This window comes from Schistocerca serialis, chromosome 7, assembly GCF_023864345.2.
Source record: "Schistocerca serialis cubense isolate TAMUIC-IGC-003099 chromosome 7, iqSchSeri2.2, whole genome shotgun sequence".
Taxonomy (NCBI): domain Eukaryota; kingdom Metazoa; phylum Arthropoda; class Insecta; order Orthoptera; family Acrididae; genus Schistocerca; species Schistocerca serialis.
The window spans coordinates 643,195,689-643,220,797 of record NC_064644.1 but is presented as its reverse complement, the minus strand read 5'-3'; positions in this window follow the sequence as shown (position 1 = coordinate 643,220,797).

Below are 25,109 nucleotides of genomic sequence, written 5' to 3'. Positions count from 1 at the left end.
GACGGTAAGAACAGTCAGTCTTCTTGTACTTAAGTCGGCATTGTGCCTTTTGTATTTACTTCCGATGCAATAAATGTTTTTCATCGTTAATAAGATGGTCCAAGGGATACAGTAATCCTGAAGTGAAGCATCGGAATCTATAACTAGTGTCACAGGAATGGTTCAAAACATAGTCAGTGAGAAGAGTCACTCTTCTTGTACTATAGTCGGCATTGTGCCTTTTGTATTTAATTCCGATGCAATTTCTGAGTTTCATCGTCAATAAGAAGGTCCAAGGGATACAGTAAACCTGGAGTGAAGCATCGGAATCTATAACTAGTGTCACAGGAATGGTTCAAATCATAGACAGTAAGAAGAGTCAGTCTTCTTGTACTTAAGTCGGCATTGTGCCTTTTGTATTTAATTCCGATGAAATTTCTGTGTTTCATCGTCAATAAGAAGTTCAGAGGGATACAGTAAACCTGAAGTGAAGCATTGGAATCTATAACTAGTGTCACAGGAATGATTCAAAGCATAGTCAGTAAGGAGAGTCAGTCCTCATGTACTTAAGTCGGCATTGTGCCTTTTGTATTTAATTCCAATTCCATTTCGGTGTTTCATCGTCAATAAGAAGGTCCAAGGGATACAGTAAACCGGGAGTGAAGCATCGGAATCTATAACTAGTGTCACAGGAATGGTTCAAAATATAGACAGTAAGAAGAGTCAGTCTTCTTGTACATAAGTCGGCATTGTGCCTTTTGTATTTAATTCCGATGCTATTTCGGTGTTTCATCGTCAATAAGAAGGTCAGAGGGATACAGTAAACCTGAAGTGAAGCATCGGATTGTATAACTAGTGTCACAGGAATGGTTCAAAACATAGTCAGTGAGAAGAGTCAGACTTCTTGTACTTAAGTCGGCATTGTGCCTTTTCTATTTAATTCCGATGCTGTTTCTGTGTTCCATCGTCATTAAGAGTGTCATAGGGATACAGTGAACATGAAGTGAAGCATCGGAATCTTTAACTAGTGTCACAGGAATGGTTCAAACATAGTCAGTAAGAAGAGTCTGTCTTCTTATACTTAAGTCGGCATTGTGCCTTTTGTATTTAATTTCGATGCAATTTCTGTGTTTCATCGTCAATAGGAAGATCCAAGGGATACAGTACACCTGTAGTGAAGCATCAGAACCTATAACTAGTGTCACAGGAATGGTTCAAATCATAGACAGTAAGAAGAGTCAGTCTTCTTGCACTTAAGTCGGCACTGTGCCTTTTGTATTTAATTCCGATGCAATTTCTGTGTTTCATCGTCAATAAGAAGGTCAGAGGGATACAGTAAACCTGAAGTGAAGCATCAGAATCCATAACTAGTGTCACAGGAATGGTTCAAAGCATAGTCAGTAAGGAGAGTTAGTCCTCATGTACTTAAGTCGGCATTGTGCCTTTTGCATTTAATTCCAATGCAATTTCGGTGTTTCATCGTCAATAAGAAGGTCCAAGGGATACAGTAAACCTGGAGTGAAGCATCGGAATCTATAACTAGTATCACAGGAATGATTCAAAACATAGACAGTAAGAAGAGTCAGTCTTTTTGTACTTAAGTCGGCATTGTGCCTTTTGTATTTAGTTCCGATGCAATTTATGTGTTTCATCGTCAATAAGAAGGTCGAAGGGATTCAGTAAACCTGAAGTGAAGCATCGGAATCTCTAACTAGTGTCACAGGAATGGTTCAAAACCAAGTCTGTAGGAAGAGTCAGTCTTCTTGTACTTAAGTCGGAATTGTGCCTTTTGTACTTAATTCCGCTGCAATTTCTGTGTTTCATCGTCAATAAGAAGGTCAGAGGGAGACAGTAAAGCTGAAGTGAATCATCGGAATCTAAAACTACTGTCACAGGAATGGTTCAAAACATAGACACTAGGAATAGTCAGTCTTCTTGTACTTAAGTCGCCATTGTGCCTTTTCTATTTAATTCAGATGCAATTTCTTTGTTTCATCGCCTATAAGACAGTCCAAGGGATACAGTAAACCTGAAGTGAAGCATCGGATTGTATAACTAGTGTCACAGGAATGGTTCAAAACATAGTCAGTAAGAAGAGTCTGTCTTCTTATCCTTAAGTCGGCATTGTGTCTTTTGTATTTAATTCCGATGCAATTTCTGTGTTTCATCGTCAATAAGAAGGTCACAGGGGTACAGTAAACCTGAAGTGAAGCATCGGAATCTATAACTAGTGTCACGGGAATGGTTCAAAGCATAGGCAGAAAGAGGATACAGTCTTCTTGTCCTTAAGTCGGCATTGTGCCTTTTGTATTTAATTCCAATGCAATTTCAGTGTTTCATCGTCAATAAGAAGGTGCAAGGGATACAGTAAACCTGGAGTGAAGCATCGGAATCTATAACTAGTGTCACAGGAATGGTTCAAAACATAGTCAGTAAGGAGAATCAGTCTTCTTGAACTTAAGTCGGCAATGTGCCTTTTGTATTTAATTCCGATGCAATTTCATTGTTTCATCGTCAATAAGAAGGTCCAAGGGAAACAGTAAACCTGAAGTGAAGCATAGGAATCTATAACTAGTGTCAATGGAATGGTTCAAACATAGACAGTAGGAAGAGTCAGTCATCTTGTCCTTATGTCGGCATTGTGCCTTTTGTATTTAATTCCCATGCATTTTCGGTGTTTCATCGTCAATAAGAAGATCCAAGGGATACAGTAAACCTGAAGTGAAGCATCGGAATCTATAACTAGTGTCACAGGAATGGTTCAAAACATAGTCAGTAAGGAGAGTCAGTCTTCATGTACTTAAGTCAGCAATGTGCCTTTTGTATTTAATTCCGATGCAATTTCTGTGTTTCATCGTAAATAAGAAGGTCCAAGGGATACAGTAAACCTGAAGTGAAGCATCGGAATCTATAACTAGTGTCACAGGAATGGGTCAAAACCTAGTCTGTAGGAAGAGTCAGTCCTCTTGTACTTAAGTTGGCATTGTGCTTTTCTATTTAATTTCGCTGCAATTTCTGTGTTTCATCGTCAATAAGAATGTCAGAGGGATACAGTAAAGCTGAAGTGAAGCATCGGAATCTAAAACTAGTGTCACAGGAATGGTTCAAAACATAGGCAGTAGGAAGAGTCAGTCATCTTGTACTTAAGTCGGCATTGTGCCTTTTCTATTTAATTCCGAAGCAATTTCTGTGTTTCATCGTCAATAAGACGGTCCAAGGGATACAGTAAACCTGAAGTGAAGCATCGGATTGTATAACTAGAGTCACAGGAATGGTTCAAAACATAGCCAGTGAGAAGAGTCAGTCTTCTTGTACTTAAGTCGGCATTGTGCTTTTTCTATTTAATTCCGATGCAATTTCTGTGTTTCATCGTCAATAAGAAGGTCCAAGGGATATAGTAAACATGGAGTGAAGCATCGGACTCTATAACTAGTGTCATAGGAATGGTTCAAAACATAGACAGTATGAAGAGTCAGTCTTTTTGTACTTAAGTCAGCATTGTGCCTTTTCTATTTAATTCCGATGCAGTTTCTGTGTTCCATCGTCAATAAGAGTGTCAGAGGGATACAGTGAACATGAAGTGAAGCATCGGAATCTATAACTAGTGTCACAGGAATGGTTCAAAACATAGTCAGTGAGAAGAGTCTGTCTTCTTGTCCTTAAGTCGGCATTGTGCCTATTGTATTTAATTCCGATGCAATTTATGTGTTTCATCGTCAATAAGAAGGTAAAAGGGATACAGTAAACCGGAAGTGAAGCATCGGAATCTATAACTACTGTCACAGGAATGGTTCAAAACATAGGCAGTAAGAACAGTCAGTCTTCTTGTACTTAAGTCGGCATTGTGCCTTTTGTATTTAATTCCGATGCAATTTCTGTGTTTTGTCGTCAATAAGAAGGTCCAAGGGATTCAGTAAACCTGAAGTGAAGCATCGGAATCTCTAACTAGTGTCACAGGAATGGTTCAAAACCTAGTCTGTAGGAAGAGTCAGTCTTCTTGTACTTAAGTCGGAATTGTGCCTTTTGTACTTAATTCCGCTGCAATTTCTGTGTTTCATCGTCAATAAGAAGGTCTGAGGGATACAGTAAACCTGAAGTGAAGCATCGGAATCCAAAATTAGTGTCACAGTAATGGTTCAAAACATAGACAGTAAGAACAGTCAGTCTTCTTGTACTTATGTCGGCATTGTGCCTTTTCTATTTACTTCCGATGCAATTTCTGTGTTTCATCGTCAATAAGAAGGTCCAAGGGATACACTAAACCTGGAGTGAAGCATCGGAATCTATAACTGGTGTCGCAGGAATGGTTCAAAAGATAGTCAGTAAGACGAGTCAGTCTTCTTGTCCTTAAGTCGGCATTGTGCCTTTTGTATTTAATTCCGGTGCAATTTCTGTGTTTCATCGTCAATAAGAAAGTCAGAGGGATACAGAAAACCGAAAGTGAAGCATCGGAATCTATAACTAGTGTCACAGGAATGGTTCAAAACATAGACAGTAAGAAGAGTCAGTCTTCTTGTCCTTAAGTCGGCATTGTGCATTTTGTATTTAATTCCGGTGCCATTTCTGTATTTCAACGTCAATACGAAAGTCAGAGGGATAAAGTAAACCTGAAGTGAAGCATCGGAATCTATAACTAGTGTCACAGGAATGGTTCAGAACATAGTCAGTGGGAAGAGTCAGTCTTCTTGTACTATAGTCGGCATTGTGCCTTTTGTATTTAATTCCGATGCAATTTCTGAGTTTCATCGTCAATAAGAAGGTCCAAGGGATACAGTAAACCTGGAGTGAAGCATCGGAATCTATAACTAGTGTCACAGGAATGGTTCAAAACATAGACAGTAGGAAGAGTCAGTCTTCTTGTACTTATGTCGGCATTGTGCCTTTTGTATTTACTTCCGATGCAATTTATGTTTTTCATCGTTAATAAGATGGTCCAAGGGATACAGTAATCCTGAAGGGAAGCATCGGAATCTATAACTAGTGTCACAGGAATGGTTCAGAAATAGTCAGTGGGAAGAGTCAGTCTTCTTGTACTATAGTTGGCATTGTGCCTTTTGTATTTAATTCCGATGCAATTTCTGAGTTTCATCGTCAATAAGAAGGTCCAAGGGATACAGTAAACCTGGAGTGAAGCATCGGAATCTATAACTAGTGTCACAGGAATGGTTCAAAACATAGACAGTAGGAAGAGTCAGTCTTCTTGTACTTAAGTCGGCATTGTGCCTTTTGTATTTACTTCCGATGCAATTTATGTTTTTCATCGTTAATTAGATGGTCCAAGGGATACAGTAATCCTGAAGAAGCATCGGAATCTATAACTAGTGTCACAGGAATGGTTCAGAACATAGTCAGTGGGAAGAGTCAGTCTTCTTGTACTATAGTCGGCATTGTGCCTTTTGTATTTAATTCCCATGCAATTTCTGAGTTTCATCGTCAATAAGAAGGTCCAAGGGATACAGTAAACCTGGAGTGAAGCATCGGAATCTATAACTAGTGTCACAGGAATGGTTCAAATCATAGACAGTAAGAAGAGTCAGTCTTCTTGTACTTAAGTCGGCATTGTGCCTTTTGTATTTAATTCCGATGCAATTTCTGTGTTTCATCGTCAATAAGAAGTTCAGAGGGATACAATAAACCTGAAGTGAAGCATCGGAATCTATAACTAGTGTCACAGGAATGATTCAAAGCATAGTCAGTAAGGAGAGTCAGTCCTCATGTACTTAAGTCGGCATTGTGCATTTTGTATTTAATTCCAATGCAATTTCGGTGTTTCATCGTCAATAAGAAGGTCCAAGGGATACAGTAAACCTGGAGTGAAGCATCGGAATCTATAACTAGTGTCACACGAATGATTCAAAACATAGACAGTAAGAAGAGTCAGTCTTCTTGTACATAAGTCGGCATTGTGCCTTTTGTATTTAGTTCCGATGCAATTTATGTGTTTCATCGTCAATAAGAAGGTCCTAGGCATACAGTAATCCTGAAGTGAAGCATCGGAATCTATAACTAGTGTCACAGGAATGGTTCAAAACATAGTCAGTGAGAAGAGTCAGTCTTCTTCTACTTTAGTCGACATTGTGGCTTTTCTATTTAATTCCGATGCAATTTCTGAGTTTCATCGTCAATAAAAAGGTCCAAGGGATACAGTAAACCTGGAGGGAAGCATCGGAATGTATAACTAGTGTCACAGGAATGGTTCAAAACCTAGTCTGTAGGAAGAGTCAGTCTTCTTGTACTTAAGTCGGAATTGTGCCTTTTGTACTTAATTCCGCTGCAATTTCTGTGTTTCATCGACAATAAGAAGGTCAGAGGGATACAGTAAAGCTGAAGTGAAGCATCGGAATCCAAAACTAGTGTCACAAGAATGGTTCAAAACATAGACAGTAGGAAGAGTCAGTCTTCTTGTACTTAAGTCGCCATTGTGCATTTTCTATTTAATTCCGATGCAATTTCTGTGTTTCATCGTCAATAAGACGGTCCAAGGGATACAGTAAACCTGAAGTGAAGCATCGGATTGTATAACTAGTGTCACAGGAATAGTTCAAAGCATAGTCAGTGAGAAGAGTCAGACTTCTTGTACTTAAGTCGGCATTGTGCCTTTTCTATTTAATTCCGATGCTGTTTCTGTGTTCCATCGTCAATAAGAGTGTCATAGGGATACAGTGAACATGAAATGAAGCATCGGAATGTTTAACTAGTGTCACAGGAATGGTTCAAACATAGTCAGTAAGAAGAGTCTGTCTTCTTATCCTTAAGTCGGCATTGTGCCTTTTGTATTTAATTTCAATGCAATTTGTGTGTTTCATCGTCAATAAGAAGATCCAAGGGATACAGTAAACCTGTAGTGAAGCATCAGAACCTATAACTAGTGTCACAGGAATGGTTCAAATCATAGACAGTAAGAAGAGTCAGTCTTCTTGCACTTAAGTCGGCATTGTGCCTTTTGTATTTAATTCCGATGCAATTTCTGTGTTTCATCGTCAATAAGAAGGTCAGAGGGATACAGTAAACCTGAAGTGAAGCATCGGAATCTATAACTAGTGTCACATTAATGTTTCAAAACATAGGCAGTAAGAAGATACAGTCTTCTTGTCCTTAAGTCGGCATTGTGCCTTTTGTATTTAATTCCGATGCAATTTCAGTGTTTCATCGTCAATAAGAAGGTGCACGGGATACAGTAAACCTGAAGTGAAGCATCGGAATCTATAACTAGTGTCACAGGAATGTTTCAAAGCATAGACAGTAAGAAGAGTCAGCCTTCTTGTACTTAAGTCTGCATTGTGCCTCTTGTATTTAATTCCGATGAAATTTATGGGTTTCATCGTCAATAAGAAGGTCCAAGGGATACAGTAAACCTGAAGTGAAACATCGGAATCGATAACTAGTGTCACAGGAATGGTTCAAATCATAGACAGTAAGAAGAGTCTGTCTTCCTGTACTTAAGTCGGCATTGTGCCTTTTCTATTTAATTCCGATGCAATTTCTGTGTTTCATCGCCAATAAGACGGTCCAAGTGATACAGTAAACCTGAAGTGAAGCAGCGGATTGTATAACTAGTGTCACAGGAATGGTTCAAAACATAGTCAGTGAGAAGAGTCAGACTTCTTGTACTTAAGTCGGCATTGTGCCTTTTCTAACTAATTCCGATGCTGTTTCTGTGTTCCATCGTCAATAAGAGTGTCAGAGGGATACTGTGAACCTGAAGTGAAGCATCGGATTCTTTAACTAGTGTCAAGGGTATGGTTCAAACATAGTCAGTAAGAAGAGTCTGTCTTCTTATCGTTAAGTCGGCATTGTGCCTTTTGTATTTAATTCCGATGCAATTTCTGTGTTTCATCGTCAATAAGAAGGTCCGAGGGATACAGTAAACCTGAAGTGAAGCAACGGAATCTATAACTAGTGTCACGGGAATGGTTCAAAGCATAGGCAGTAAGAAGACACAGTCTTCTTGTCCTTAAGTCGGCATTGTGCCTTTTGTATTTAATTCCAATTCAATTTCAGTGTTTCATCATCAATAAGAAGGTGCAAGGGATACAGTAAACCTGGAGTGAAGCATCGGAATCTATAACTAGTGTCACAGGAATGGTTCAAATCATAGTCAGTAAGGAGAGTCAGTCTTCATGTACTTAAGTCGGCATTGTGCCTTTTGTATTTAATTCCGATGCAATTTCTGTATTTCATCGTAAATAAAAAGGTCCAAGGGATACAGTAAACCTGAAGTGAAGCATCGGAATCTATAACTAGTGTCACAGGAATGGTTCAAAACCTAGTCTGTAGGAAGAGTCAGTCTTCTTGTACTTAAGTCGGCATTGTGCTTTTGTATTTAATTTCGCTGCAATTTCTGTGTTTCATCGTCAATAAGAATGTCAGAGGGATACAGTAAATCTGAAGTGAAGCATGGGAATCTAAAACTAGTGTCACAGGAATGGTTCAAAACTTAGGCAGTAGGAAGAGTCAGTCATCTTGTACTTAAGTCGGCATTGTGCCTTTTCTATTTAATTCCGATGCAATTTCTGTGTTTCATCGTCAATAGGACGGTCCAAGGGATACAGTAAACCTGAAGTGAAGCATCGGACTGTATAACTAGTGTCACAGGAATGGTTCAAAACATAGCCAGTGAGAAGAGTCAGTCTTCTTGTACTTAAGTCGGCATTGTGCCTTTTCTATTTAATTCAGATGCAATTTCTGTGTTTCATCGTCAATAAGAAGGTTCAAGAGATATAGTAAACCTGGAGTGAAGCATCGGACTCTATAACTAGTGTCACAGGGATGGTTCAAAACATAGTCAGTATCAAGAGTCAGTCTTCTTGTACCTAAGTCGGCATTGTGCTTTTCTATTTAAATCCGATGCTATTTCGGTGTTTCATCGTCAATAAGAAGGTCCAAGGGATACAGTAAACCTGGTGTGAAGAATCGGAGTCTATAACTACTGTCACAGGAATCGTTAAAAACATAGACAGTAAGAACAGTTAGTCTTCTTGTACTTAAGTCGGCATTGTGCCTTTTGTATTTAATTCCGATGCAATTTCTGTGTTTTGTCTTCAATAAGAAGGTCCAAGGGATTCAGTAAACCTGAAGTTAAGCATCGGAATCTCTAACTAGTGTCACAGGAATGGTTCAAAACCTAGTCTGTAGGAAGAGTCAGTCTTCTTGTACTTAAGTCGGAATTGTGCTTTTGTACTTAATTCCGCTGCAATTTCTGTGTTTCATCGTCAATAAGAAGGTCAGAGGGAGACAGTAAGGCTGAAGTGAATCATCGGAATCTAAAACTAGTGTCACAGAAATGGTTCAAAACAAAGACACTAGGAATAGTCAGTCTTCTTGTACTTAAGTCGCCATTGTGCCTTTTCTATTTAATTCCGATGCAATTTCTGTGTTTCATCGCCAATAAGACGGTCCAAGGGATACAGTAAACCTGAAGTGAAGCATCGGATTGTATAACTAGTGTCACAGGAATGGTTCAAAACATTGTCAGTGAGAAGAGTCAGTCTTCTTGTACTTAAGTCGGCATTGTGCCTTTTCTAATTAATTCCGATGCTGTTTCTGTGTTCCATCGTCAATAAGAGTGTCAGAGGGATACAGTGAACCTGAAGTGAAGCATCGGAATCTTTAACTAGTGTCACAGGAATGATTCAAACATTGTCAGTAAGAAGAGTCTGTCTTCTTATCCTTAAGTCGGCATTGTGCCTTTTGTATTTAATTCCGATGCAATTTCTGTGATTCATCGTCAATAAGAAGGTCAGAGGGATACAGTAAACCTGAAGTGAAGCAACGGAATCTATAACTAGTGTCACGGGAATGGTTCAAAACATAGACAGTAGGAAGAGTCAGTCTTCTTGTACTTATGTCGGCATTGTGCCTTTTGTATTTACTTCCGATGCAATTTATGTTTTTCATCGTTAATAAGATGGTCCAAGGGATACAGTAATCCTGAAGGGAAGCATCGGAATCTATAACTAGTGTCACAGGAATGGTTCAGAACATAGTCAGTGGGAAGAGTCAGTCTTCTTGTACTATAGTTGGCATTGTGCCTTTTGTATTTAATTCCGATGCAATTTCTGAGTTTCATCGTCAATAAGAAGGTCCAAGGTATACAGTAAACCTGGAGTGAAGCATCGGAATCTATAACTAGTGTCACAGGAATGGTTCAAAACATAGACAGTAGGAAGAGTCAGTCTTCTTGTACTTAAGTCGGCATTGTGCCTTTTGTATTTACTTCCGATGCAATTTATGTTTTTCATCGTTAATAAGATGGTCCAAGGGATACAGTAATCCTGAAGGGAAGCATCGGAATCCATAACTAGTGTCACAGGAATGGTTCAGAACATAGTCAGTGGGAAGAGTCAGTCTTCTTGTACTATAGTCGGCATTGTGCCTTTTGTATTTAATTCCGATGCAATTTCTGAGTTTCATCGTCAATAAGAAGGTCCAAGGGATACAGTAAACCTGGAGTGAAGCATCGGAATCTATAACTAGTGTCACAGGAATGGTTCAAATCATAGACAGTAAGAAGAGTCAGTCTTCTTGTACTTAAGTCGGCATTGTGCCTTTTGTATTTAATTCCGATGCAATTTCTGTGTTTCATCGTCAATAAGAAGTTCAGAGGGACACAATAAGCCTGAAGTGAAGCATCGGAATCTATAACTAGTGTCACAGGAATGATTCAAAGCATAGTCAGTAAGGAGAGTCAGTCCTCATGTACTTAAGTCGGCATTGTGCATTTTGTATTTAATTCCAATGCAATTTCGGTGTTTCATCGTCAATAAGAAGGTCCAAGGGATACAGTAAACCTGGAGTGAAGCACCGGAATCTATAACTAGTGTCACAGGAATGATTCAAAACATAGACAGTAAGAAGAGTCAGTCTTCTTGTACTTAAGTCGGCATTGTGCCTTTTGTATTTAGTTCCGATGCAATTTATGTGTTTCATCGTCAATAAGAAGGTCCTAGGGATACAGAAATCCTGAAGTGAAGCATCGGAATCTATAACTAGTGTCACAGGGATGGTTCTAAACATAGTCAGTATCAAGAGTCAGTCTTCTTGTACCTAAGTCGGCATTGTGCTTTTCTATTTAAATCCGATGCTATTTCGGTGTTTCATCGTCAATAAGAAGGTCCAAGGGATACAGTAAACCTGGTGTGAAGAATCGGAGTCTATAACTACTGTCACAGGAATCGTTAAAAACATAGACAGTAAGAACAGTTAGTCTTCTTGTACTTAAGTCCGCATTGTGCCCTTTGTATTTAATTCCGATGCAATTTCTGTGTTTTGTCGTCAATAAGATGGTCCAAGGGATTCAGTAAACCTGAAGTTAAGCATCGGAATCTCTAACTAGTGTCACAGGAATGGTTCAAAACCTAGTCTGTAATAAGAGTCAGTCTTCTTTTACTTAAGTCGGAATTGTGCTTTTGTACTTAATTCCGCTGCAATTTCTGTGTTTCATCGTCAATAAGAAGGTCAGAGGGAGACAGTAAGGCTGAAGTGAATCATCGGAATCTAAAACTAGTGTCACAGAAATGGTTCAAAACAAAGACACTAGGAATAGACAGTCTTCTTGTACTTAAGTCGCCATTGTGCCTTTTCTATTTAATTCCGATGCAATTTCTGTGTTTCATCGCCAATAAGACGGTCCAAGGGATACAGTAAACCTGAAGTGAAGCATCGGATTGTATAACTAGTCTCACAGGAATGGTTCAAAACATTGTCAGTGAGAAAAGTCAGTCTTCTTGTACTTAAGTCGGCATTGTGCCTTTTCTAATTAATTCCGATGCTGTTTCTGTGTTCCATCGTCAATAAGAGTGTCAGAGGGATACAGTGAACCTGAAGTGAAGCATCGGAATCTTTAACTAGTGTCACAGGAATGGTTCAAACATTGTCAGTAAGAAGAGTCTGTCTTCTTATCCTTAAGTCGGCATTGTGCCTTTTGTATTTAATTCCGATGCAATTTCTGTGTTTCATCGTCAATAAGAAGGTCAGAGGGATACAGTAAACCTGAAGTGAAGCATCGGAATCTATAACTAGTGTCACGGGAATGGTTCAAAGCATAGGCAGTTAGAAGATACAGTTTCCTGTCCTTAAGTCGGCATTGTGCCTTTTGTATTTAATTCCAATGCAATTTCAGTGTTTCATCGTCAATAAGAAGGTGCAAGGTATACAGTAAACCTGGAGTGAAGCATCGGAATGTATAACTAGTGTCACAGGAATGGTTCAAAACATAGTCAGTGAGAAGAGTCTGTCTTCTCGTCCTTAAGTCGGCATTGTGCCTTTTGTATTTAATTCCGATGCAATTTCTGTTTTTCATCGACAATAAGAAGATCCAAGGCATACAGTAAACCTGAAGTGAAGCTACAGAACCTATAACTAGTGTATAAGGAATGGTTCAAAACATAGACAGTAAGAAGAATCAGTCTTCCTGCACTTAAGTCGGCATTGTGCCTTTTGTATTTAATTCCGTTGCAATTTCTGTGTTTCATCGTCAATAAGAAGGTCAGAGGGATACACTAAACCCGGAGTGAAGCATCGGAATCTATAACTAGTGTCACAGGAATGGTTCAAAACATAGACAGTAAGAAGAGTCAGTCTTCTTGTACTTAAGTCAGCATTGTGCCTTTTCTATTTAATTCCGAGGCAATTTCTGTGTTTCATCGTCAATAAGAAGGTCAGAGGGATACAGTAAACCTGAAGTGAGGCATCTAAATCTATAACTAGTGTCACAGGAATGGTTCAAAACATAGTAAGTAATACGAGTCAGTCTTCTTGTCTTTAAGTCGGCGTTGTGCCTTTTGTATTTAATTCCGGTGCAATTTCTGTGTTTCATCGTCAATAAGAAAGTCAGAGGGATACAGTAAACCGAAAGTGAAGCATCGGAATCTATAACTAGTGTCACAGGAATGGTTCAAAACATAGACAGTAAGAAGAGTCAGTCTTCTTGTCCTTAAGTCGGCATTGTGACTTTTGTATTTAATTCCGGTGCAATTTCTGTGTTTCATCGTCAATACGAAAGTCAGAGGGATACAGTAAACCTGAAGTGAAGCATCGGAATCTATAACAAGTGTCACAGGAATGGTTCAAAACATAGACAGTAGGAAGAGTCAGTCTTCTTGTACTTAAGTCGGCATTGTGCCTTTTGTATTTACTTCCGATGCAATTTATGATTTTCATCGTTAATAAGATGGTCCAAGGGATACAGTAAACCTGAAGTGAAGCATCGGAATCTATAACTAGTGTCACAGGAATGGTTCAAATCATCGTCAGTGAGAATAGTCAGTCTTCTTGTACTATAGTCGGCATTGTGCCTTTTGTATTTAATTCCGATGCAATTTCTGGGTTTCATCGTCAATAAGAAGGTCCAAGGGATACAATAAACCTGGAGCGAAGCATCGGAATCTATAACTAGTGTCACAGGAATGGTTCAAATCATAGACAGTAAGAAGAGTCAGTCTTCTTGTACTTAAGTCGGCATTGTGCCTTTCGTATTTAATTCCGATGCAATTTCTGTGTTTCATCGTCAATAAGAAGGTCAGAGGGATACAGTTAACCTGAAGTGAAGCATCGGAATCTATAACTAGTGTCACAGGGATGGTTCAAAACATAGTCAGTAACAAGAGTCAGTCTTCTTGTACCTAAGTCGGCATTGTGCCTTTTTTATTTAAATCCGATGCTATTTCGGTGTTTCATCGTCAATAAGAATGTTCAAGGGATACAGTAAACCTGGTGTGAAGAATCGGAATCTATAACTACTGTCACAGGAATGGTTCAAAACATAGACAGTAAGAACAGTCAGTCTTCTTGTACTTAAGTCGGCATTGTGCCTTTTGTATTTAATTCCGATGCAATTTCTGTGTTTTGTCGTCAATAAGAAGTTCCAAGGGATTCAGTAAACCTGAAGTGAAGCATCGGAATCTCTAACTAGTGTCATAGGAATGGTTCAAACATAGTCAGTAAGAAGAGTCTGTCTTCTTATCCTTAAGTCGGCATTGTGCCTTTTGTATTTAATTCCGATGCAGTTTCTGTGTTTAATCGTCAATAAGAAGGTCAGAGGGATACAGTAAACCTGAAGTGAAGCATCGGAATCTATAACTAGTGTCACAGGAATGGTTCAAAACATAGGCAGTAAGAAGATACAGTCATCTTGTCCTTAAGTCGGCATTGTGCCTTTTGTATTTAATTCCGATGCAATTTCAGTGTTTCATCGTCAATAAGAAGGTGCAAGGGATACAGTAAACCTGGAGTGAAGCATCGGAATCTATAACTAGTGTCACAGGAATGGTTCAATGCATAGACAGTAAGAAGAGTCAGCCTTCTTATACTTACGTCGGCATTGTGTCTTTTCTCTTCTATTCTGAAGTGAACCATCGGAATCTATAACTAGTGTCAAAGGAATGGTTCAAAACATAGTCAGTAGGAAGAATCAGTCTTCATGTACTTAAGACGGCATTGTGCCTTTTGTATTTAATTCCGATGCAATTTCATTGTTTCATCGTTAATAAGAAGGTCCAAGGGAAACAGTAAACCTGGAGTGAAGCATCGGAAGCTATAACTAGTGTCAATGCAATGGTTCAAACATAGACAGTAGGATGAGTCAGTCTTCTTGTACTTAAGTCGGCATTGTTCCTTTTTTATTTAATTCCGATGCAATTTCTGTGTTTCATCGTCAATAAGAAGGTCCAAGGGATACAGTAAACCTGAAGTGAAGCATCGGAATCTATAACTAGTGTCACAGGAATGGTTCAAAACATAGTCAGTAAGAAGAATCAGTCTACATGTACTTAAGTCGGCATTGTGCCTTTTGTATTTAATTCCGATGCAATTTCATTGTTTCATCGTTAATAAGAAGGTCCAAGGGAAACCGTAACCCTTAAGTGAAGCATCGGAAGCTATAACTAGTGTCAATGGAATGGTTCAAACATAGACAGTAGGATGAGTCAGTCTTCTTGTACTTAAGTCGGCATTGTGCCTTTTGTATTTAATTCCGATGCAATTTCTGTGTTTCATCGTCAATAAGAAGGTCAGAGATATACAGTAACCCTGAAGTGAAGCATCGGAATCTATAACTAGTGTCACAGAAATGGTTCAAAACATAGACAGTAAGAAGACTCAGTCTTCATGTACTTAAGTCGGCATTGTGCATTTTGTATTTAATTCCGATGCAATTTCTGTCTTTCATCGTATACAAGAAGGTCAGACCGATACAGTAAACCTGAAGTGAGACATCGGAATTTATAACTAGTGTCACAGGAGTGGTTCAAAACATAGACAATCAGAAGAGTCAGTCTTCTTGTACTTGGGTCGGCATTGTGCCTTTTGCATTAATTTCCGATGCAATTTCTGTGTTTCATCGTCAATAAGTAGTTCCAAGGGATACAGTAAACCTGAAGTCAAGCATCGGAATCTATAACTAGTGTCACAGGAATGGTTCAAAACATAGACAGTAAGAATAGTCAGTCTTCTTGTACTTAAGTCCTCATTGTGCCTTTTCAATTTAATTCCTATCCAATTTCTGTGTTTCATCGTCAATAAGAAGGTCAGAGGGATACAGTACACCTGAAGTGAAGCATCGGAATCTATAACTAGTGTCACAGGAATGGTTCAAGTCATAGTCAGTAAGAAGAGTCAGTCTTTTTGTACTTGTCACAGAAAGTCGGCATGGTGCCTTTTGTATTTAATTTCGATGTAATTTCTGTGTTTCATCGTCAACAAGAAGGTCCAAATGATACAGAAAACCTGAAGTGAGGCATCAGGACCTATAACTAGTGTCACAGGAAGGGTTCAAAACATAGACAGTGAGAAGAGTCAGTCTCCTTGCACTTAAGTCGGCATTGTGCCTTTCGAATTAAATTCCGATGCAATTTCTGTGTTTCATCGTCAATAAGAAGGTCAGAGGGATACAGTAAACCTGAAGTGAGGCATCGGAATCTATAACTAGTGTCACAGGAATAGTTCAAAACATAGGCAGTAAGAAGATGCAGTCTTCTTGTCCTTAAGTCGGCATTGTGCCTTTTGTATTTCATTCCGATGCTATTTCTGTGTTTCATCGTCAATAAGAATGTGCAAGGGATACAGTAAACCTGGAGTGAAGGATTGCAATCTATCACTAGTGTCACAGGAATGGTATAAAACGTAGTCAGTAAGAAGAATCAGTCTTCATGTACTTAAGTCAGCATTGTGCCTTTTGTATTTAATTCCGATGCAATTTCTGTGTTTCATCGTCAATAAGAAGGTCCAAGGGATACAGTAAACCTGAAGTGAAGCATCGGAATCCATAACTAGTGTCACAGAAATGGTTCAAAACATAGACAGTAAGATGTGTCAGTCTTCATATACATAAGTCGGCATTGTGACTTTTGTATTTAATTCCGATGCAATTTCATTGTCTCATCGTTATTAAGAAGGTGCAAGGGAAACAGTAAACCTGAAGTGAAGCTTCGGAAGCCTTAACTAGTGTCAACGGAATGGTTCAAACACAGACAGTAGGATGAGTCAGTCTTCTTGTACTTAAGTCGGCATTGTGCCTTTTGTATTTATTTCCGATGCAATTTCTGTGTTTCATCGTCAATAAGAAGGTCCATCGGATTCAGTAAACCTGAAGTGAACCATCGGATTCTATAAGTAGTGTCACAGGAATGGTTCAAATCATAGTCAGTAAGAAGAATCAGTCTTCATGTACTTAAGTCGGCATTTTGCCTTTTGTATTTAATTCCGATGCAATTTCATTGTTTCATCGTTAATAAGAAGGTCCAAGGGAAAAAATAAACCTGAAGTGAAGCATCGGAAGCTATAGCTAGTGTCAATGGAATGGTTCAAACATAGACAGTAAGAAGAGTCAGTCTTCTTGTACTTAAGTCCTCATTGTGCCTTTTCTATTTAATTCCTATCCAATTTCTGTGTTTCATCGTCAATAAGAAGGTCAGAGGGATACAGTAAACCTGAAGTGAAGCATCGGAATCTATAACTAGTGTCACAGGAATGGATCAAAACATAGTCAGTAAGAAGAATCAGTCTTTTAGTACTTAAGTCGTCATTGTGCCTTATGTATTTAATTCCGATGTAATTTCTGTGTTTCTTCGTCAACAAGAAGGTCCAAATGATGCAGTAAACCTGAAGTGAAGCAACGGAACCTATATCTAGTGTCACAGGAGTGGTTCAAAACATAGACAGTAAGAAGAGTCAGTCTTCTTGTACTTAAGTTGGTATTGTGCCTTTTGTATTTAATTCCGATGCAATTTCTGTGTTTCATCGTCAATAAGTAGGTCGAAGGGATACAGTAAACCTGAAGTCAAGCATCGGAATCTATAACTAGTGTCACAGGAATGGCTCAAAACATAGTCAGTAAGAAGAGTCAGTCATCTTGTAGTTAAGTCGGCATAGTGCCTTTTCTATTTAATTCCGATGCAATTTCTGTGTTTCATCGTCAATAAGAAGGTCCAAGGGATACAGTAAACTTGAAGTGAAGCATCGGAATACATAACTAGTGTCACAGGAATGGATCAAAACATAGACAGAAGGATGAGTCAGTCTTCTTGTACTTAAGTAGGCATTGTGACTTTTGTATTTAATTCTGATGCAATATCTGTATTTCATCGTCAATAAGAAGGTCAGAGGGATACAGTAACCCTGAAGTGAAGCATCGCAATCTATAACTAGTGTCACAGGAATGGTTCAAAACATAGTCAGTAAGAAGAATCAGTCTTCATGTACTTAAGTCGGCATTGTGCCTTTTGTATTTAATTCCGATGCAATTTCATTGTTTCATCGTTAATAAGAAGGTCCAAGAGAAACAATAAACCTGAAGTGAAGCATCGGAAGCTATAGCTAGTGTCAATGGAATGGTTCAAACATAGACAGTAAGAAGAGTCAGTCTTCTTGTACTTAAGTTGGTATTGTGCCTTTTCTATTTAATTCCGATGCAATTTCTGTTTTTCATCGTCAATAAGAAGGTCCAAGGGATACACTAAGCCTGGAGTGAAGCATCGGAAGCTGTAACTAGTGTCGGAGGAATGGTTTAAAACATAGACAGTAAGAAGAGTCAGTCTTCTGGTACTTTAGTCGTCATTGTGCCTTTTCTATTTAATTCCGATGCAATTTCTGTGTTTCATCGTCAGTAAGAAGGTCCAAGGGATACAGTAAACCTGGAGTGAAGCATCGGAAACTATAACTAGTGTCAGTGGTATGGTTCAAAACATAGACAGTAAGAAGAGTCAGTCTACTTGTACTTAAGTCGGCATTGTGCCTTTTGTATTGAATTCCGGTGCAATTTCTTTGTTTCATCGTCAATATGTAGGTCAGAGGGATACAGTAAACCTGAAGTGAAGCATCGGAATCTTTAACTAGTGTCTCAGGAATGATTCAAAACATAGACAGTGGGCACAGTCAGTCTTCTTGTACTTAAGTCGGCATTGTGCCTTTTGTATTTAATTCCGGTGCAATTTCTGTGTTTCATCGTCAATAAGAAGGTCAGAGGGTTTCAGTAAACCTGAAGTCAAGCATCGGAATCTATAACTAGTGTCACAGGAATGGTTCAAAACATAGTCAGTAAGAAGAGTCAGTCTTTTTGTACTTAAGACGGCATTATGCTTTTTGTATTTGATTCCGATGTAATTTCTATGTTTCATCGTCAATAAGAAGTTCAAAATGATACAGTAAACCTGAAATGAAGCATCGGAATCAATAGCTAGTGTCACAGGAATGGTTCAAAACATAGACAGTAAGAAAAGACAGTCTTCTTGTACATAAGTCGTAATTGTGTCTTTTTTATTTAAATCCGATGCAATTTCTGTGTTTCATCGTCAATAAGAAGGTCAGAGGGATACAGTAAACCTGAAGTGAAGCATCGGAATCTATAACTAGTGTCTCAGGAATGGTTCAAAACATAGTCAGTAAGAAGAGTCAGTCTTCTTCTACTTAAGTCGGCATTGTGCCTTTTCTATTTAATTCCGATGCAATTACTGTGTTAATCGTCAATAAGAAGGTCCACGGGATACACTAAACGTAGAGTGAAGCATTGGAATCTATAACTAGTGTCACAGGAATGGTTCAAAACATAGACATATCGAGGAGTCAGTCTTCTTGTACTTAAGTCGGCTTTGTGCCTTTTCTATTTAATTCCGAGGCAATTTCTGTGTGTCTTCGTCAATAAGAAGGTCAGAGGGATACAGTTAACCTGAAGTGAAGCATCGTAATCTATAACTAGTGTCACAGGGATGCTTCAAAACATAGTCACTAAGAAGAGTCAGTCTTCTTGTCCTTAAGTCGGCATTGTGCCTTTTGTATTTAATTCCGATGCAATTTTTGTGTTTCATCGTCAATAAGAAAGTCCAAGGGATACAGTAAACCTGGAGTGAAGCATCGAAATCTGTAACTAGTGTCACAGGAATGTTTCAAAACATAGACAGTAATAAGATACAGTCTTCTTGTACTTAAGTCGGCATTGTGCCTTTTGTATTTAATTCCGATGCAATTTCTGTGTTTCATCGTCAATAAGAAGGTCCAAGGGATACAGTAAACCTGAAGTGAAGCATCGGAATATATAACTAGTGTCACAGGAATGGTTCAAAACATAGACAGTAGGAAGAGTCAGTCTTCTTGTACTTAATTCGGCATTGCGCCTTTTCTATTTAATTCCGATGCAATTTCTGTGTTTCATCGTCAATAAGAAGGTCAGAGGGATACAGTAAACCTGAAGTGAAGCATTAGAATCTATAACTAGTGTCACAGGAATGGTTCAAAACATAGACAGTAAGAAGAGTCAGTCTTCTTGTACTTGAGTCGGCATTGTGCCTTTTGTATTTAATTCCGATGCAATTTCTGTGTTTCATCGTCAATAAGAAGGTCCAAGGGATACAGTAAACCTGAAGTGAAGCATCGGAATATATAACTAGTGTCACAGAAATGGTTCAAACCATAGACAGTAGGAAGAGTCAGTCTTCTTGTACTTAATTCGGCATTGTGCCTTTTGTATTTAATTCCGATGCAATTTCTGTGTTTCATCGTCAATAAGAAGGTCCAAGGGATACAGTAAACCTGAAGTGAAGCATCGGAATATATAACTAGTGTCACAGAAATGGTTCAAACCATAGACAGTAGGAAGAGTCAGTCTTCTTGTACTTAATTCGACATTGTTCCTTTTCTATTTAATTCCGATGCAATTTCTGTCTTTCATCGTATACAATAAGGTCAGACCGATACAGTAAACCTGAAGTGAGGCATCGGAATTTATAACTAGTGTCACAGGAGTGGTTCAAAACATAGACAATCAGAAGAGTCAGTCTTCTTGTACTTGAGTCGGCATTGTGCCTTTTGCATTAATTTCCGATGCAATTTCTGTGTTTCATCGTCAACAAGAAGTTCCAAGGGATACAGTAAACCTGAAGTCAAGCATCGGAATCTATAACTAGTGTCACAGGAATGGTTCAAAACATAGACAGTAAGAATAGTCAGTCTTCTTGTACTTAAGTCCTCATTGTGCCTTTTCAATTTAATTCCTATCCAATTTCTGTGTTTCATCGTCAATAAGAAGGTCAGAGGGATACAGTACACCTGAAGTGAAGCATCGGAATCTATAACTAGTGTCACAGGAATGGTTCAAATCATAGTCAGTAAGAAGAGTCAGTCTTTTTGTACTTGTCACAGAAAGTCGGCATGGTGCCTTTTGTATTTAATTTCGATGTAAATTCTGTGTTTCATCGTCAACAAGAAGGTCCAAATGATACAGAAAACCTGAAGTGAGGCATCAGGACCTATAACTAGTGTCACAGGAAGGGTTCAAAACATAGACAGTGAGAAGAGTCAGTCTCCTTGCACTTAAGTCGGCATTGTGCCTTTCGAATTAAAATCCGATGCAATTTCTGTGTTTCATCGTCAATAAGAAGGTCAGAGGCATACAGTAAACCTGAAGTGAGGCATCGGAATCTATAACTAGTGTCACAGGAATAGTTCAAAACATAGGCAGTAAGAAGATGCAGTCTTCTTGTCCTTAAGTCGGCATTGTGCCTTTTGTATTTCATTCCGATGCAATTTCTGTGTTTCATCGTCAATAAGAATGTGCAAGGGATACAGTAAACCTGGAGTGAAGGATTGCAATCTATCACTAGTGTCACAGGAATGGTATAAAACGTAGTCAGTAAGAAGAATCAGTCTTCATGTACTTAAGTCAGCATTGTGAATTTTGTATTTAATTCCGATGCAATTTCTGTGTTTCATCGTCAATAAGAAGGTCCAAGGGATACAGTAAACCTGAAGTGAAGCATCGGAATCCATAACTAGTGTCACAGAAATGGTTCAAAACATAGACAGTAAGATGTGTCTGTCTTCATATACATAAGTCGGCATTGTGACTTTTGTATTTAATTCCGATGCAATTTCATTGTCTCATCGTTATTAAGAAGGTGCAAGGGAAACAGTAAACCTGAAGTGAAGCTTCGGAAGCCTTAACTAGTGTCAACGGAATGGTTCAAACATAGACAGTAGGATCTGTCAGTCTTCTTGTACTTATGTCGGCATTGTGCCTTTTGTATTTAATTCCGATGCAATTTCTGTGTTTCATCGTCAATAAGAAGGTCCAACGGATTCAGTAAACCTGAAGTGAACCATCGGATTCTATAAGTAGTGTCACAGGAATGGTTCAAATCATAGTCAGTAAGAAGAATCAGTCTTCATGTACTTAAGTCGGCATTTTGCCTTTTGTATTTAATTCCGATGCAATTTCATTGTTTCATCGTTAATAAGAAGGTCCAAGGGAAACAATAAACCTGAAGTGAAGCATCGGAAGCTATAGCTAGTGTCAATGGAATGGTTCAAACATAGACAGTAAGAAGAGTCAGTCTTCTTGTACTTAAGTCCTCATTGTGCCTTTTCTATTTAATTCCTATCCAATATCTGTGTTTCATCGTCAATAAGAAGGTCAGAGGGATACAGTAAACCTGAAGTGAAGCATCGGAATCTATAACTAGTGTCACAGGAATGGATCAAAACATAGTCAGTAAGAAGAGTCAGTCTTTTAGTACTTAAGTCGTCATTGTGCCTTTTGTATTTAATTCCGATGTAATTTCTGTGTTTCTTCGTCAACAAGAAGGTCCAAATGATGCAGTAAACCTGAAGTGAAGCAACGGAACCTATATCTAGTGTCACAGGAGTGGTTCAAAACATAGACAGTAAGAAGAGTCAGTCTTCTTGTACTTAAGTTGGTATTGTGCCTTTTGTATTTAATTCCGATGCAATTTCTGTGTTTCATCGTCAATAAGTAGGTCCAAGGGATACAGTAAACCTGAAGTCAAGCATCGGAATCTATAACTAGTGTCACAGGAATGGCTCAAAGCATAGTCAGTAAGAAGAGTCAGTCATCTTGTAGTTAAGTCGGCATAGTGCCTTTTCTATTTAATTCCGATGCAATTTCTGTGTTTCATCGTCAATAAGAAGGTCCAAGGGATACAGTAAACCTGAAGTGAAGCATCGGAATCCATAACTAGTGTCACAGGAATGGATCAAAACATAGACAGAAGGAAGAGTCAGTCTTCTTGTACTTATGTAGGCATTGTGACTTTTGTATTTAATTCTGATGCAATTTCTGTATTTCATCGTCAATAAGAAGGTCAGAGGGATACAGTAACCCTGAAGTGAAGCATCGCAATCTATAACTAGTGTCACAGGAATGGTTCAAAACATAGTCAGTAAGAAGAATCAGTCTTCATGTACTTAAGTCGGCATTGTGCCTTTTGTATTTAATTCCGATGCAATTTCATTGTTACATCGTTAATAAGAAGGTCCAAGAGAAACAATAAACCTGAAGTGAAGCATCGGAAGCTATAGCTAGTGTCAATGGAATGGTTCAAACATAGACAGTAAGAAGAGTCAGTCTTCTTGTACTTAAGTTGGTATTGTGCCTTTTCTATTTAATTCCGATGCAATTTCTGTTTTTCATCGTCAATAAGAAGGTCCAAGGGATACACTAAGCCTGGAGTGAAGCATCGGAAGCTGTAACTAGTGTCGCAGGAATGGTTTAAAACATAGACAGTAAGAAGAGTCAGTCTTCTGGTACTTTAGTCGTCATTGTGCCTTTTCTATTTAATTCCGATGCAATTTCATTGTTACATCGTTAATAAGAAGGTCCAAGGGATACAGTAAACCTGGAGTGAAGCATCGGAAACTATAACTAGTGTCAGTGGTATGGTTCAAAACATAGACAGTAAGAAGAGTCAGTCTACTTGTACTTAAGTCGGCATTGTGCCTTTTGTATTGAATTCCGGTGCAATTTCTTTGTTTGATCGTCAATATGTAGGTCAGAGGGATACAGTAAACCTGAAGTGAAGCATCGGAATCTTTAACTAGTGTCTCAGGAATGATTCAAAACATAAACAGTGGGCACAGTCAGTCTTCTTGTACTTAAGTCGGCATTGTGCCTTTTGTATTTAATTCCGGTGCAATTTCTGTGTTTCATCGTCAATAAGATGGTCAGAGGGTTTCAGTAAACCTGAAGTCAAGCATCGGAATCTATAACTAGTGTCACAGGAATGGTTCAAAACATAGTCAGTAAGAAGAGTCAGTCTTTTTGTACTTAAGTCGGCATTATGCTTTTTGTATTTGATTCCGATGTAATTTCTATGTTTCATCGTCAATAAGAAGTTCAAAATGATACAGTAAACCTGAAGTGAAGCATCGGAATCAATAGCTAGTGTCACAGGAATGGTTCAAAACATAGACAGTACGAAGAGACAGTCTTCTTGTACTTAAGTCGTAATTGTGCCTTTTTTATTTAAATCCGATGCAATTTCTGTGTTTCATCGTCAATAAGAAGGTCAGAGGGATACAGTAAACCTGAAGTGAAGCATCGGAATCTATAACTAGTGTCTCAGGAATGGTTCAAAACATAGTTAGTAAGAAGAGTCAGTCTTCTTCTACTTAAGTCGGCATTGTGCCTTTTCTATTTAATTCCGATGCAATTACTGTGTTAGTCGTCAATAAGAAGGTCCACGGGATACACTAAACGTAGAGTGAAGCATTGGAATCTATAACTAGTGTCACAGGAATGGTTCAAAACATAGACATATCGAGGAGTCAGTCTTCTTGTACTTAAGTCGGCTTTGTGCCTTTTCTATTTAATTCCGAGGCATTTTCTGTGTGTCTTCGTCAATAAGAAGGTCTGAGAGATACAGTTAACCTGAAGTGAAGCATCGTAATCTATAACTAGTGTCACAGGAATGCTTCAAAACATAGTCACTAAGAAGAGTCAGTCTTCTTGTCCTTAAGTCGGCATTGTGCCTTTTGTATTTAATTCCAATGCAATTTCTGTGTTTCATCGTCAATAAGAAAGTCCAAGGGATACAGTAAACCTGGAGTGAAGCATCGAAATCTGTAACTTGTGTCACAGGAATGTTTCAAAACATAGACAGTAATAAGATACAGTCTTCTTGTACTTAAGTCGGCATTGTGCCTTTTGTATTTAATTCCGATGCAATTTCTGTGTTTCATCGTCAATTAGAAGGTCCAAGGGATACAGTAAACCTGAAGTGAAGCATCGGAATATATAACTAGTGTCACAGAAATGGTTCAAAACATAGACAGTAGGAAGAGTCAGTCTTCTTGTACTTAATTCGGCATTGCGCCTTTTCTATTTAATTCCGATGCAATTTCTGTGTTTCATCGTCAATAAGAAGGTCAGAGGGATACAGTAAACCTGAAGTGAAGCATTAGAATCTATAACTAGTGTCACAGGAATGGTTCAGAACATAGACAGTAAGAAGAGTCAGTCTTCTTGTACTTGAGTCGGCATTGTGCCTTTTGTATTTAATTCCGATGCAATTTAAATGTTTCATCGTCAATAAGAATGTAAAAGGGATACAGTGAACCTGGAGTGAAGCATCGGAATCTATAACTAGTGTCAATGGAATGGTTCAAAACATTGACACTAGGAAGAGTCAGTCTTCTTGTACTTAATTCGGCATTGTGCCTTTTGTATTTAATTCCGATGCAATTTCTGTGTTTCATCGTCAATAAGAAGGTCCAAGGGATACTGTAAACCTGAAGTGAAGCATCGGAATATATAACTAGTGTCACAGAAATGGTTCAAACCATAGACAGTTGGAAGAGTCAGTCTTCTTGTACTTAATTCGACATTGTGCCTTTTCTATTTAATTCCG